Source organism: Sarcophilus harrisii, chromosome 2 (genome assembly GCF_902635505.1).
Source record: "Sarcophilus harrisii chromosome 2, mSarHar1.11, whole genome shotgun sequence".
Lineage (NCBI taxonomy): Eukaryota > Metazoa > Chordata > Mammalia > Dasyuromorphia > Dasyuridae > Sarcophilus > Sarcophilus harrisii.
The window spans coordinates 288,679,421-288,695,287 of NC_045427.1; positions in this window are offsets into that span (position 1 = coordinate 288,679,421).

Here is a 15,867-nt window from a genome sequence, read left to right on the forward strand (position 1 = left end):
CAATTTTGTAATTTTGCCTCTATTGTACTGATATATATATATATATATATATGAGTGCATGTATAAATTTTGTAATAAAATTTCTTATTACAAAATTTATACATGCACTCATATATATGTGAACATGATGATTATATATGACATATATAATTATATATATAATAAAAGCATCTTTATATTTAGGCATATATAAGCATTATTTGTTTTGGAAAATGTTCTTTATTTTTTGTTTATATGCATGTCTATATAATTTGCATAATACATATGCATATACACATATATGCACATATGTTGCTTGGTATGGATATATAATATACATGTGTGTGTTATCTATATCCACATGCTACACATATGTGCAGTTTAGTGTAGTGGCTATTTAGGTAGACTGGAATTTATGTTCTCTCTTTTAACACTTCCAGGCTAGTTAGGTGATGTAGTAGGTAGAGTACTGGGTCTGGAACCAGGAAGATTCATCTTGCTTAGACACTTAGTAGTGATGTAAACCTGGATAAGCCATTTAATTGTATTTGCCTCCGTTTCTTGATCTGTAAAATGAGCTGGAGAAGAAAATAACAAACTATTTCAGTATTTTACCTGATACTAAGAAAACCCCAAATGAGATTATGAAGAGTTGGACATGACTGAAAAACAACTCAACAACAAAAAGTTCTCGATTAGTGTCAGATCTGGAGTCAAGAAGACTCATTTTCCTGTCTCCATATCTGGTTTCAGACACTTACTAGTTGTGTGACCCTAGACAAAGCACTTAACTCTACCTAGTTTCCTCATCTGAAAAGTGAGCTGGAAAAGGAAAAGGCAAATTACTAGTTTTTTTGCCAAGCAAAACTGAAATGAGGTCATGAAGAGTTGGGCACAACTAAAATAAATATACAACAAGAATTGAGCTACAAATACAAATGAAATCAGAGGTCTAGTCCCTATCCCTATATATTTGCTTATAGATTACTAATCCTCAAACTCATTTGAATAAAGATCTCTTCATTAGTGGAGAATGATTGTTCAATCTTCTGAGGAGTGAATTTAGGAGTTTCTTCACAGGAGAACTCCTAGTTCTTCTGGTTTTTAGAGAGGACACATACAGTTACAAGTCCTCTTGAAGGAAAAGTACCTGGAAGCAGAGAAAAACTAATCTTTCTCCACTGCTGAAGTAACTTGTACACAATGAGCTTGAGCAGTTACATTTAGATATAAAAAATTTTGGATCGTAAGAACTTAAAAAGGATTACATCAGGTCAATTTTCGACTAGTTCACAAGTATTGTGAATCTGATAGCAGAACTCACAAACCATTTTGGGGACAGTATGACTTTGTTCTTTGAATTTGAGGTCATTCTTCTTAAGAGGTTGTCATTGCACTGCCTTAATATTTAGACTTATATAATAATGAAACTAGAAGAGACTTTAAATTTCTTCAAGTTCAATGAATCAACATGTATTTTTTGAGCACTTATTATGTGACAGACTCTATGCTAGGTTCTGGGGCCAGAAATAAAAATAAAATAATCTCTGCCCTCCTTTGTTTGATGGATGGATAATTTCTATATCTTTCTAGTTTGTGACCATCTAGGCTGCTTGGTAGGATTGTGGATAGAGCACTAGCTCTGAAATTAAAAAGACGTTAGTTTAGTTTCAATCTCAAACAATTACTAGCTGTGTGATTCTGGACAAGTCACTTATCTCTGCCTCAGTTCTCTCATTTGTAATAAAAAGGCATAATAAAACACATCCCAGCATTTTTGTTAAGATAAAATGACATAATTATTACATAACTCTTTAGAAACCATAAGATGATATTTAAATGTTAGCTACGATAATGATAATGATGATGATGTTGATCAGTTATGATAATTGATTTATGAATGCCTTCAGTGTTGAAGAACTTATCAATCCATAAGAAATCCTATTCTATTTAGAGACAATTCTAAATAATGGGAAATTCTTCCTTTTATAAAGCAAAAAATGTGTTTCTATAATTTACCTAGTGGTCCTAGTTCTTTCCATTATTGCTAAACATATCATCTTATCTTGGTCTTTATGACAGTCTTTAATTTATTTAAGACAATACTATTCCCACTAAATGTTCTTCTGGCTAAATATTACTAATTTTTGTAACTAATCCATGCATGACATGGTTTTACATTTCCTTTCCATGCTGATCCTTCTCCTGTAGACATATTTCCAATTGCCAATTTCCCATTATTATGTATTTTATTATCTAAACCTTTCTTGAACCTATGCTATTTAATAGTTTAATGGATTTCATCAGCCTTCGTCTCTGCTCTCTGCAATTGTTCTTACTTTGTCCCAAAATTATCTACCCTTTTCATGCTCTGAGATGTGTCCCCTCAGTTCTAGTAGACTGAAATTTGAAAAAGTCCATATTTAATTTTTGGTGACTAGATGGCATTGTGGATAAAGTGCTGGGCCTGAAGTCAGAAAGACTCAACTTCCTGAGTTCAAATCTGGCTTCAGATACTTTAGCTGTGTCATCTAGGTCAAGTCATTTAACCTGTGCCTCAGTTCCCTTATCTATAAAGTGAACTGGAGAAGGAAATGGCAAATCACTCAATATTTTTGCCAAGGATACTACTCCTAGGATCACAGAGAGTTAGACATGAGTGAAAACAACCGAACAACAGCAACATATTTAATTTATTCATTATCCTTTCAATGTTGTAGAAACAGAGAATATTTCCAATTCAATTTTTGTTTTTTCAAGATTGAAGTCAGATTTTAAGAATTTATTAATGATTACTTATAGGTTTAAGTTTTATTAAAGATTACATTATTTTATTTGATCCTTATGGTCAATGCTTCTACAAGATAAGTAGTAGTATTATCCCCATTTTACCAATAAGGAAACTGAAATGTTAAATGACTTGGCCATGGTCAGAAGTTGTCTTAAAAATCATTTCTTACTAACTTTAAATACAACTCTCTGGGTGCTATACAATGCTACTTCCTTATTCATTCATTTGTTCAATTATTTTGCTTTATTTTCTGTCTTTTGGTGCCATTTATAGAGTGAGCTCCAAGAAGGACAATATCTTCCATTTATTTTACCATGAGAATCCTGTTACCATAATTCATAGTTTTACTAAGGATCCATAGCTTTGTCAATAACTCCATATTTCTTTTTCAAGAGAATCCAAGAATATATGGAAATATAATTCTGGATTTTTTTTGTGATGATGCCCTCTTTTGAAATCTAGGTATTTTAAAGGTTTGGCTATTTTATTTTCTCCTCACAACATCTCTGAGCAGCAGAGAGGATGCTACTGTTTTACTGATGAGGGAACTCTGCCTTGGAGAGGTTAAGTAACTGTCAGAAAATGTCCTCACTTTTCCCCTTTCATGAAGTATAGCTAAGAAGTTATTGAGTTTTTACCTAAAGGCTTATACTATAGAGCTGGGTGGCAGCCTTGGTATCCTTGGAAGAGTTTCAAGCCCTTTCTCTATAGAGCTGTCAGAGTCCAGAGTCATCTCTAAAGGTAGTCTAAGAGTTCTATAGTTTTTCAATTAAGTGTATGGAGGGGGGGTCATTGCTTAGAAGCTATTGATCTCCAGGGAGAAGACTAGCACAGGTTTAATCCTCAGCTAAGAAAGAAGACATTTTTGATCATTAGTAATTTCTGTAGCAAACCATGGCATTTTCAATACCTTTTCTGTTTTTTTTTCCTTGAAGGTCACAACTCACCTTCTCTATGATGCTTTCTTTGATTATCTTTCTCTAATGTCTCCTTTTCTCCTTTACTCCCTACTTCTATATCTCATTTGCATAGTATAATTTACAGGGCTTTTGCATTCTGCTTTGTAAGTATTTTTAAGTGCTTTTATGTGCCTTTGCTGTGTGTTACTAAATAGGTTATAAGCTCTAAGCAGGTGGGAACTGACCAGACTCTCTTCTATTTCTTTAGTATTCTTCCAACAGTGTCAAGAAATCTGGTTAATAAACATTGTTAACTGACAAAAGTCCTACTGTAGAGGTGACTTTGGGGATCTAAATCCAACCAATAAACATTAGAAAATAAAATAAATATTGAAGGAGAAAGTTTAAATACGATGAGAAATGCTGCATGTGATGAGGAAGGGCATGTATAATGAGGAGCCACTTGTTCAAATCCCCCTTTTGACACTTCCTGGCTTCATGACCCAGAACAAATAATTTAATCCCTCTAAGCATTAATTTCCTCATCCTTAAAATGGAGATAATAACAGCACCTAGCTCACAGAATTGTTATGAAGATTAATTTTTTTATTAGGCTCATGATTTCATAGGTATAGGGAGGTCCTCCTGAGGGACTCCCCAATTTACAAATGTGTTCTTCAGATACTTTGAGGACATTTGCCAGTAAAAACAAATGTTTACCACAGTTGGGCTGTTAAGATGAGGTAAAATCTGGATCTCACATTCTTTTTAGCTGACAGTGAAGCTGCAGGGAAGGCACTTTTTAGTTAAAGATTGTCTGGGGCATTGGGAGGTTATGTGCCTTGTCCAGAGTCACACATTTTAGTGTCCAAGTGAGGAATTAGAACCTTGGTCTCCCTAACTTCATGGTCAGCTCTTAATGCAGCCACTTTTCAATTGTGAGAATTACACAAATTAAAATAAAATTATTACTGTATACTTAGCAATACATTTGTTTAGACTATGGATGTATACACAAATAAATCTCTGTTTTTATGGGTGCAGATCCTAACTATATTCTAATGGTTTCATTAGCAAAATTGCAATAGATGGTTAGACAAGGTGATGTGTGCCATATTTCTTGTTACTGGAGAGACTGATGGCTTGCTTCGATTTAGGACTTCTGAGCTCCGTTAGGTCTAAAGGCCTTACATGTCCCCATTGAATCTCTTCCCATTATAGTGAATCTCTGGAAGGCGGGAAGAAGATCACCAACCTGAGAAATGGCTCTAAAGCTTCTATTTTCATTGACAATGGAATTGGGCCTTTGAATAACGACTGCACTTCTGGTTTGAACAACATAGGGTGAATCAGTCTAAAAAAAAAATCTTATCACTCAAGGCTTGGTCACTAAGTCATGAATTCTTTGCTGACAGGAATTCACAAAAATAACTCATATATATCATTAAGGAGATAAAGGTTGTGATTTATTTTGGTGGAGGGAATATGAATGAATGAATTAATGACAAATCTTTATTAGTACTTTGTACAAAACAGAGATAAAAGCCAGAAGTACAAATGAAAAGGTAAGATAATCCCTGATAAAGCAGGTCAAAAACTTCCATCCAGTGAATAAAGGTCCATGGTTTAGTGACTGCTCCCCTTGTAGCCCAGGCAAGAGAGAGAATCTCAGTCTTCAAAAAAATAAAAATAAAAAATTCTATAGATGCCTGCGAGTATGTGTGTCACCTCAGTCAGTGAGTTTGGCTATGTAATGTTTTCTGTTACAGATGTTTCCTCTAGTTTACTTCAGATGCTTTGGGGATATTTGCCAGAGAAACAAATGTTTACAACTGGAGTTAACAATTGGGTTGGTAAGATGAGGTAAAATCTGGCTCGCACATCCTTTTGAGCTGTCAGGGAAGCTATGGCATTTAATTTCCACAAAAATCTTTCTGACTGCTCTTTGCCAACCTAAAATTCCTTTGAAGGATTCCAGAGAGATTTACAGTCTATTTTGCCATCAGAACACCTTGTAATAATAATGGCTACAGCCGTGAACAGTGAGGTCAGGAAAGCCCAATAAATAATTCTAAAATGTCAAAACATGGAGTAAAGGCAAGGAAACTTCCCATCCCACCCTGTCCCCCACCGCCAACTATAACATTTTCAGATGACACGTCTATTTGAAATCTGATTTTTTTCAGGTCTGTAAACATTTCTGTGATGGATGATCTCTTTTGTGCTTTTCCATGAATGCTGGGGTGGAAGGAGGCGAAAGCATTTGATCTGGGGTCTCTGAAATAGAAATTGCTCTAGGCCTACAGGCTTGATTCGGATATGGAAAATTTGGTTTCTTACTCCACACTGAAGATGGCACTGAAAAGCCATTACAGTTAATGTAATATCCCTTCTTCACCCATAAAATGGAAGTGACAAAATAGCGTCTAATCTACCTTGCATCCATTTTGCGTGGGTCAAGTGAGGTCATGTATGTAAGACCACTTTGAAAAGTGCAGTGTGTCATACAAGTGCAAAGGATAACAATTATTATAATTATACATACATACCACATTCAGTGTAGCACAGAGGTTGGGACAAGGGTCTCATTTCTCCCATACTGCAATTTCTGTGTCCTGGTTTACAGGGCACGGGGAGGAAATAGGTAGGAGGAGAGAATTATGAGTCTCAGTCAATAACTCTTATGTCCTTTTTCTTATGGAAGGAATGACAAAAAGTGACTATAGGATTATAGATCAAGTATAGAAATAGATTTGTCCTTAGAGAATGTTTCTCTATTTGATTCATTTATAAAACTACGAAATTAGGAATACAGTGGATTAAATAATTTGCTCAATGTGGCATAAGAAATGAGAAAGAGCATGCATTTGGGAATATAACCTTTGACTTCAAGTCTAAGCTTTTTCATTGTATTTTGCTGTCGTCTGAGATTATAGCATCAAAAGTATAGGAAGGAGTTGAACTCTTTCCTCCACCAGCACCCCCACTACTATAATTGTAATTCTGTAAAAGACCTAATAAATATATTTCGACCTCCTCATTTTATAGATGAGGAGACTGAGGTCTAGGAACATTTAAATGACTAATCACTCCCTTTTTGGAAAGTAATAGACCTTGGATTGTGAAAACATATATTTGTATTCATGTATATATATATATATTTATGTATATGAATGTATCATATGTTCTCTTTCCCCCTTTGCACATGTGTGAATATGGCTTAACATTTTGCAGATTCAAAAGACTTGGTTGTCTTATATTCTTTTCCTAAGTGAATCTGCATTACAGACCCTTGACTCTGAGGTAGTCCTGGAAAATGGTAAACCATTTTGCTTTGCACGAAACCTATGTTTTTACTGGAAATCCCATGTGTAATTTTATATACTTCTCCACCTGTGCACAGAATGCCTTTGGCATGACTTATTTTACTGCACCCGAGCTGTGCCTCTGGTTAGAGTATAGAAAATAATTTAATTTTGTATCTTTCTGCACATTACTTTTAAGTCTCCTGTCAAAAACATCTCTGTTGCTTTAGGAGAAGTTTGTAAACCTTAGCCAATCTATTCATTTTCCATTTTATTTACTACAGACATCAGGCAGTATAAACACCTTGGATAATATTTGCTAGCTAAATAAGAAGACTTTGCCTCATCTGTGAACCTGGGAGCTTTCAATTCTGTTGCCTCTAAAGACCTGATGACAGAAGAAAATATTGGTATGCATTAGGAGAATATTTTCTCTAAATATGTGAAAATATCCTGTTATGTCAATGAAATTTTCATTGTGATGAAGATGTTCTTTTATTAAAACGTCCATTAGGAAATGTAGGACAAAAAAATTCTCAGGTAAGGATATCATTTTTTAATTTCTAGAGAGGATGGAGGGAAGAATGAACAAAAGAGCTTTCTCATCTCTCTCCCAGGCATACCATTCTATCTATAAGCACCAGGGAGCTTCTGCTTGAGTAGCTCGGGTTGGATATAAAATCCTTAATAAAGACCAAGGTTGAAAGGCTGCCAAGGTCAGCTGCTGCTTTACCTAGAGGATGCTGACTCCACTGGTAGTGACAGTCTTACCTAATGAAGATGTCAATGAGAGAGCAGAACCTTTGGGTACCAGCCTGAATAATCAGAATGAAAGATGGCTTCCTTCCTTCATATCCTCATTTACAATTTAGCAGCTGGTACAAGCTGATAATGGTTCTCCAGGTCACATTTCTGGTAGTACTTCTTGGAGACTCCATTTTGCTTGTGGAATAAAAGACTGCTTCCCACCCCCCACCTCTTTTCATTTTACAATGTTATGGATAATAAGGTTTCTTTAAAATCATATTCAAGACATCCATTTGAAATTGTCTTCCAGAGGATCTTGAATATACAGACTATTTTTTTAGTCTAAGAAAGTGAATAAAAATTGATACATGCATGTTGGCAGGGAAGAGAGATAATATAAAAAATATTAAGACACATGAAAGAAATTAGGAATGAATAGCTATCCAATATCATTAGTAGGATTGGACTGCTACAGCCAGGGGAAGTGGAGGGAGATAGGTTTGTGTATTGGTTGCAATCCACTGAGAAAATAAAATTTATCTCAGAGGATAAATGACAATGACCTTGACCTTGCTTAGCTTTTGCTTTGCTGAAGTTCATTTGCATGACAACTGAAGAGAATCTTGGGCTTTCTAGCCATAGCCTTTCTATAGCCCCATTCTTTTTTTTTTTTTTTGACAGAGTTCTCACTTTGAATTTCAGGGGTACATTTTCATGGAGGATTAGATGGATTTTACAAGGAATTACCAAGCCCAAGTCAGGTAGTTATTTGGGTCTGTGGACTTCAAATCAGTACCAATGATGTTGGCCCAAGGACACCTGGGATGTCTCGGCTCTCCCTTAGATAGGTACAGTGATACCCAGTTTTGCTTGCTTGTGCACTAAAGAAAGCCGATTGGTCTCGTCAGAGGCTATCCATGGATCTGGAGTCTGGAAAAATCTAAGTTTTTATATAATAATTACGAGACCTTGAACATATCACTTAAATTCTGTCATCCTTAGTCTCCTCAATGGTAAGAGAGAGTTGGAAATGGTATGATCCTTGATTATTTGTGTTTTCTTTCTTAGTGCCTTCCCCACTAGTGTTATGATGATAACTTATAGACAAGGATACCTTATGTGTACTTGGTGAGAGGGTTTATGTGCTTTATTTTGTTAATTTTTTTCTTATACTGTTTAATTCAAAGTCATTTAATGAACGAATTCTTTGCCTGATTAGTGAAACAAAAGAATATAAAAATTCAAGTAGGAGAGGTAATTAGATACTGTAGTGGATCTGTAGTGTAGTGCTCTGGGTCTGGAATCAGGAAGAAATCAATTCAAATACCACTTCAGGCACTACTAATAGCTGTGTGACTCTGGACAAGTCACTGAACCTTGGTCTGCCTTGGTTTTCTCATTTGCAAAGTGGGAATGATAATAATAGGCTCCCTCACAGGACTATTATGAGAATTAAGTGAGATAATAAAGCACTTAGCACAGTGCCCAGAACATAAGTTCTGAATAAGTGTTTATTGATTGACTAAATGTATGTGGGGACTTGTTATCTATGGTTTTGAGGCCTTGAACCTAGAAAAGCTCTTCTGGGGAGCCTACAGGCCCCCAGGTATGAATCAAGTTGTATATAAGCATATCTCCAGATTTTCATGATGACATCAAAAGAAACTTCCTTGCCAAAACTAGCAGAAAGAAGGGGAAGAATTTGTATTTACAGCTGGTGTTTCTATCATTTTGTGCAATCTCCTCATTTTTCAGATGACGACCCAGAAGGGCCAGAAAATATTGTCTGATTAGTGTCAAAGACAGGCTAGAACTCCAGTCTCCTGAATCTTAATCCAGTGTTCCACTATTATATCTAGTTAATTTCTTATTTTAGTGAACCTAATGTGAAATAGGGAAAAAAACAAATCTAACTTGAAACATCAAAATTGAAGGACTATGTATGCACAATATATGTATGCACAATATACTTGGATGCTTATCTGCTTGTGCAAAAAGAAAAAAATATATATATATATATACATATGTGAGGAATTTTTTTGCTTTGAGATTTCAAATTAGGCCAAAACTGGAGAATAAGAAAATAGACTGTTCTTTCACTTCTCCCTAATCAACCTCTACTGAAAGCAAAAGCATTGTTCATAAGAAGTACTTGAATCCAAGGATAGAATTTAATGGCCCTAATTGCATTTGGATTCTTTCACTGAAATTTTACTCATCATGGAGTAGAAAGAATTTTGGGTTCTTAAAGATGATGCTGGACGACCCAAATCCTTTTTTTTTTTTTGTAAAACAATGTGATCCAAGTTTTAATTTTTGAAAGTCTTAGTTTAACACTGTGATATAGTGATTAGAAAGTCTAGTTCTAGATTCAATGTAAAAATAATTGGTTTTAATCATTATTACAGTTTAAAAATATCCTTCACAAAAATTGGTGGCTCATTGCCATAGTTCATGATAATAATATGATAATCATGATAATAATTTTTCAGTCCCATTCACTACTTATGCAAAAGTTTTTGTTGAAATTTGACTAATAAATGTCCCTCTTCTCTTAGGTCAATCAATTATCATTGCACACTAATTGAAAGGAATTGCGTATTTATAATTTTTTTCTTTTTTTTTTTAAGAGAGATACTTAATTTTTATTTTTATTTATTTATTTCTATTTATTTATTTATTTTATTATAGTAACTTTTTATTGACAGAATCCATGCCAGGGTAATTTTTTTTACAACATTATCCCTTGCACTCACTTCTGTAGGAAGACCCAAATTCTAGAATCATTTTACTTTTTCTTCAATTACATGTGAAGACAATTTTTAAAAACTTAAAAAAGTTTTGGGTTCCAAATTCTGTTCCTCACTCTCTCTCCTCCCCCCTCTTTATGGTGGTAAGCAGTCTGATAAAGGTTATACATGTGCAATCATGTAAAACATTGTTCTGAAATATTCTTACAAAGTAGAAAAACTTATATCATTGGTCTGGCAATGGACCATATATCTATCATCCAAAGACCAGTTTAATTAAATTTGGGAAGACTTTTCTGGCAGGTGTGATAGCAAATGCTTTCTAGTGGATGCTAAGGTTCATTGATCACTTGACTTGAGGAATTTTGAGTTGTAGTAGCATTGAAGTTGATCAGATGATGTATTTAAGTCTGGCATCAATATGGCAAGGTTCAGGAACAGAGAGAGAGCAGTTGGTTTAGTGAGGGCTGAAGGTGAGGTCCACTCATAGTGGGCAGGTCAAAATGCCATGATAATTAAGAGTGGGATTGTCTTTCCTATTGTTAATTGTTAAAAACCCTTTCCTTGCTAACTATATATTTTTCCCAAATCTATCTCATATTTACCACTCTTTTGTCTATTCATTTTGTCTGTAACCTCTTCTCACAAACAAACCTACCTTTTTTGGAAAAGTCCTTGTGAATTTGTCACATGAATGAACTCCAACATTTAGCACCAAAACCCTGCATTTGGTGCCAGTTGCTCTCCTCAATCTCATCATTTGTTCTGCTGAACCTCAAATTCATCACTTTGACAGTACAGAAAAATTTGGTTAGAATAACTTTCTCTTCTGGGTCTTCAATAGTTGTGGTTTCTGGGAAGGTGAGGTTGCAGCTCCCCAAAAGGAAGTTACCAGGATGCATCTGTAGAAGAGTTGCATCCCTGCTTTATTACTCTGAGGTCTTGCCTGGTACCATGATCTGTATTATGGGTGGGGTAGGGATACGCTACTGTTCCCAGAGTTATGTTCCTTGACCCTTTATGATAGTTTGCTTTTAATCGATTCTGGAGAAGGCAGAGATGGCAGGTTCCTTCTCCATGAGATTTGTTCTCCTCGGAGATAGAAAGGCACTTTGTGAATCTGGAGACTTCTGGGTGCAGAGGCCTGGGCTATCTTCACTAGGCTTAGATGTGAAGGGATAGTTAAATTTTGGCACTTGTTTCCTCATATCTTTTTCTTGAGTTTTCAGGTAAAACCACGGAACCTTGAAGCACTAGAATATCAAAAAAACTTTTTTAAAATCAAGATTCTCTCAGAGAAACAGGAAGACTAGCAAAAAAAAATCTATTAAAGGCAATTTTTGTTTCTCTTTGTTCTGCACAATAAAGGTAATAATTTAAAATGAAGACTCTAAGGGTATATGGACTTCACCTAATCCTCTTTTCCTTTCCCTACATTCATCTGAATGGTAACAAGGAGGATTATGAAAGTCCAGAGAAGCCTCACTGCCTGCAACCTTCACCTGGATCTTTCATGATTAGATTAGTGGGAGTTTCCAATATGTTTTGAGGAGAGACAGAGTGATAATCGGGGATTTGGTTGGAGACAGGGTGATAATCAGGGATTTGATTGGAGTTAAAGGGAACGTATTAACCCCATGCCAAATAGTTAGCTAGGGTTAGGGATGTCAATCAACACCAAAAGATTTAGTTTAAAGAATAGACCATCCTTGCCTGAGAATATCTGCTGCCTTTTACTGGCCATTTGCCTGGGTAATGCCCTGGGTCTATGTAGGCTATGTAGTTTTAGTCCTTTGTGCAAAGCAGAAACTTAGGAGATTTTGTGTCTTGGAAGATGGTAGTAGACAGAAAAAGATGACCCAGAGGTCTAAGACCAGTAGATGGTAGCAGAGAACAGCTAAGCAAACACCATAGTTTGAGATTAGCAGAAAATCCTATAAAGCTCATGGAAAACACTCAGCCGAGACAACATAATGAATGCTCCATTGGAAAGTGGAAACATAATATCCAGCATATGTGGCAAAAAAAAATATCCGAGGTATAAGTTTTCTTGACTGGTCATTTCCTTATATATGTATCCTTCCATGCATGTGAGCAGTCATGATATACATTGGCCCTTTCACACATATTTTTCAAATGGGCAGATTATGCCCAGTGATGTTATAGTTGTTCTTGTTGTTTGTCTGTTGTTCTCAAAGAGAACCATGACATCAGGGAGGGGATGCCATGACATGCAGGTGATGGATTTAGGTGAGGGAGGGCTGGGCAAGGATACCTGTCTCACTCTCCATCTAGAGCCACCTGGGTCCAGTGGCCAGATTCAGATCAGGATGACTGGAGATGGCTCTGGATGCAGTGGGAGACCTTGTATTTTTTAAGCTTAGAGCTTCAGCACATCTTGGTTTGATGGAGGTCACACCTGGGAAGAAGTATAAGATGATATCTTTTCTTCTCATGAACTTTGTGTCCTCTCTGATCAAATGCTTTTTGTTTTGAACTAATTAGTTCTTTTTGTAGTTTGGTGTAGGAAAGAAAAATACCACCAGGTGGGTCTGTGAACTCTCATTTTTAGTTCATACTGAGTGCCTAAAGTTAAGTGCTTTAGTCACATGCTTAGCACCTGTAGTTTTGGAGTGGAGTCTCCATATGAAGTATGATGCTAGTAGATAAAATATCATTAATGCCTGGAAGGTTATCAAATTCTATAGATGAGAACACTAAGCCCTACAGAGGTGAATTAATTTGCTCTAGATCAAAGTCAACTCTTAGGAGAGTCAGGATCAGAACATACCTCTTCTGTCCCAAAGTCTAGTGTTCCACAGCATATTGCCTTTATTATTTAGTTACAACTCTCAAATCTTCCATCATTTAACCCTGACCCTTCACATCTACAAAAGATGGATGATAAAGCCCTTTACCCAACCACGGAACCAGACAGTCATACAATCTCTCTGTTGGTTCTACTCTAATTAAATGTGGATTTTATGGAAACCACAACCCAGACTTTTTATGAATTCAGAAAATGCTGGCTTCATTATTCTTGTCAGACTGCAAAACTAGACCATGACAGATGAGTTTCTGAGCATTTGCTGATCATTCATCTACGAAACATAATAGTTTGATTCTTTTACTTAGGGCTATTTACAGAAACAGAAGTTGATTAATTGAAGCAGGAGTGCTGGGTAAATTCTCTGTATTTTTTGCCTGAATCCACTTTTAATGTATCTCAAGAAAATCATCTTTATTAATAGATTGCTAATGGAAGATTACAAACTAATTCTTAGTAAGGAAATGAACATGATTTCATTAAGTTCAGAGAAGTGTATAAATATTTCTTTAACCTAGTATTAGTATTAAAATTGTCTTGCTAAACACACACCCACATCTTCCTGTAAAATGTATACAGGTGAAGTAAGAAATACATACCTGATTTCATAGGTGATTGAATCAGTGTGACTCAATTAGTCTTTATTGCTTGTATAATGAGACACAAACTACTATAGTATTTACAGCTCTTCATGTTCTGAATTCTAACTATGCTTTTAGATTTTCATTAGTCTACCTATATCCCAGTGAAATTGCTGTCCCTTGTAGATGGCTTTGTGTTTCCTATTTCCATATTTATGTAACAACAGTTCCCCTACCTAGAATAGTCTCCCTCTTCCCATCTACCTCTTGAACCAGGGTTCTTGAAATCCCTAGTTACATTCAAGGTACAACTTAAATGACTTTTTTCTCACATAAGGTCTTTTAATGATTCTTCCAAATAATTGCTTATTCACATGTTGTTTGCCCTTAAAAGAATATAATTTTCATGTTTCCATTTTTAATCTTTAATATCCAATGTCTGGAACAATTTCTTGCACTAAGTAGGTCCATAGTAAGCCATGTTGAATTTAATTGAACTTAATTCGAACTTGGTGGATTTAACAAGTAGAATTTGTGTTCTCCACTCATATTTTTTGGTACACTACTGAGTTCCATGGCCCAGGAGTGATACTAAGAACTCATTCTTTCAAACTGAGACCAGCTATATTTCACAGTTAACATAACACATTATCACATATTAATGTTATTTACTTAGAGCTGGGGAATATTTTTCTTTAATGCTATCAGCTCAAACACCCATTTTGTTTGTTCCTCCATCTGGTAATTCCCTTTAATTAGCACCTAACCAATTAAGATGAATTTGCTTTTACAAAGAAATATCTACTTTGAAGATAGGACAGAAACAGAAATTAGCCAATTGACAGTCAATCAAAGAACAAATATTTGAGTACAATATTTCAGGAACTGCCCTAAGCCCAGAAGCTATAAAGGCAAAAACAGTCTCTTCCCTCAAGGTGCTTATATTTCAATGAGTGATACAACATGTAAACATGAGGGGCACCATCCTCTCTCATCTCACCCCATTAGGCTCAGCCCACTCAGTTTCTACATAATATTCCAAGTTCATTTCCAAATGTGACATAGCTGATACATGGATGAGTTCAAATGCTTGCTATTGTTAGACTGGACTGGCTAGTTCACTTGGGATTTTATTCCCCTCTGTTTCATTTCTAGAAAACATTGACATGGATTCTGTTCTTGGACTTCTGGTAGTTCATTCTCCTGACCTTTCAGAATTCAAGAATTTATAACTATCTACTTTCCTTCAGTTAAAAGAAAGACAAAACACTTTCAAAGTGCTAAAGGAAAGAGGCCTTATTTAATACCATATGTCAGCTAAAGATGGAGTGGATGCACAGCCTCTTCAATTACAGCATTGTCTTTTTCATAAGAAAAAAGGGCAAGGAAGAAAGAGTCACACCAAGAGTGAGGTCCTGGATCAATTGAATGACTAGTCCTTTTGGATTCAATTCAATTTTGTGGATGCAACCAATCCATATCCAAGTCTATGTTTAACATACTGGACCAGATACAGAACCTCTGTGCATGCTCCAAATTGAGGAGCAATCTTATTCTATTACATGGCATTTTTTCTTTTGGCCATGGTATTTTTTTTTGGTAACCCTCTCCTACCTTTTCAACATGGGTTATATCAGTTTTCCTGTCTCCTTTATTCTGATGATGGAGAAAGGAACATAATCTGAACATCAGAGATATTCCCATTCCAGTTTCTGTTGTTCCTAATAAATATAGCTATTTCTTGTCCTTACAAGACTTGGTGGTTTAGAAGCTGAAGTGGTCCCAGAAGGCCAAGCTAGAAAACATAATCATCAAGTTACAGAAGTATAGCATCATATATTAGAGCTGGAAGAGAACTTAGAGGCCATGAAATCTACCCCTTTCATTTTATTAATAAGGAACTTAAGTTACAGAAGACTAAAGTGACTTTTCCCAGAATCGCAGAGGAAGTAACTGAAGTGGGATTTGAATGCAGAACTTCTTTCTCC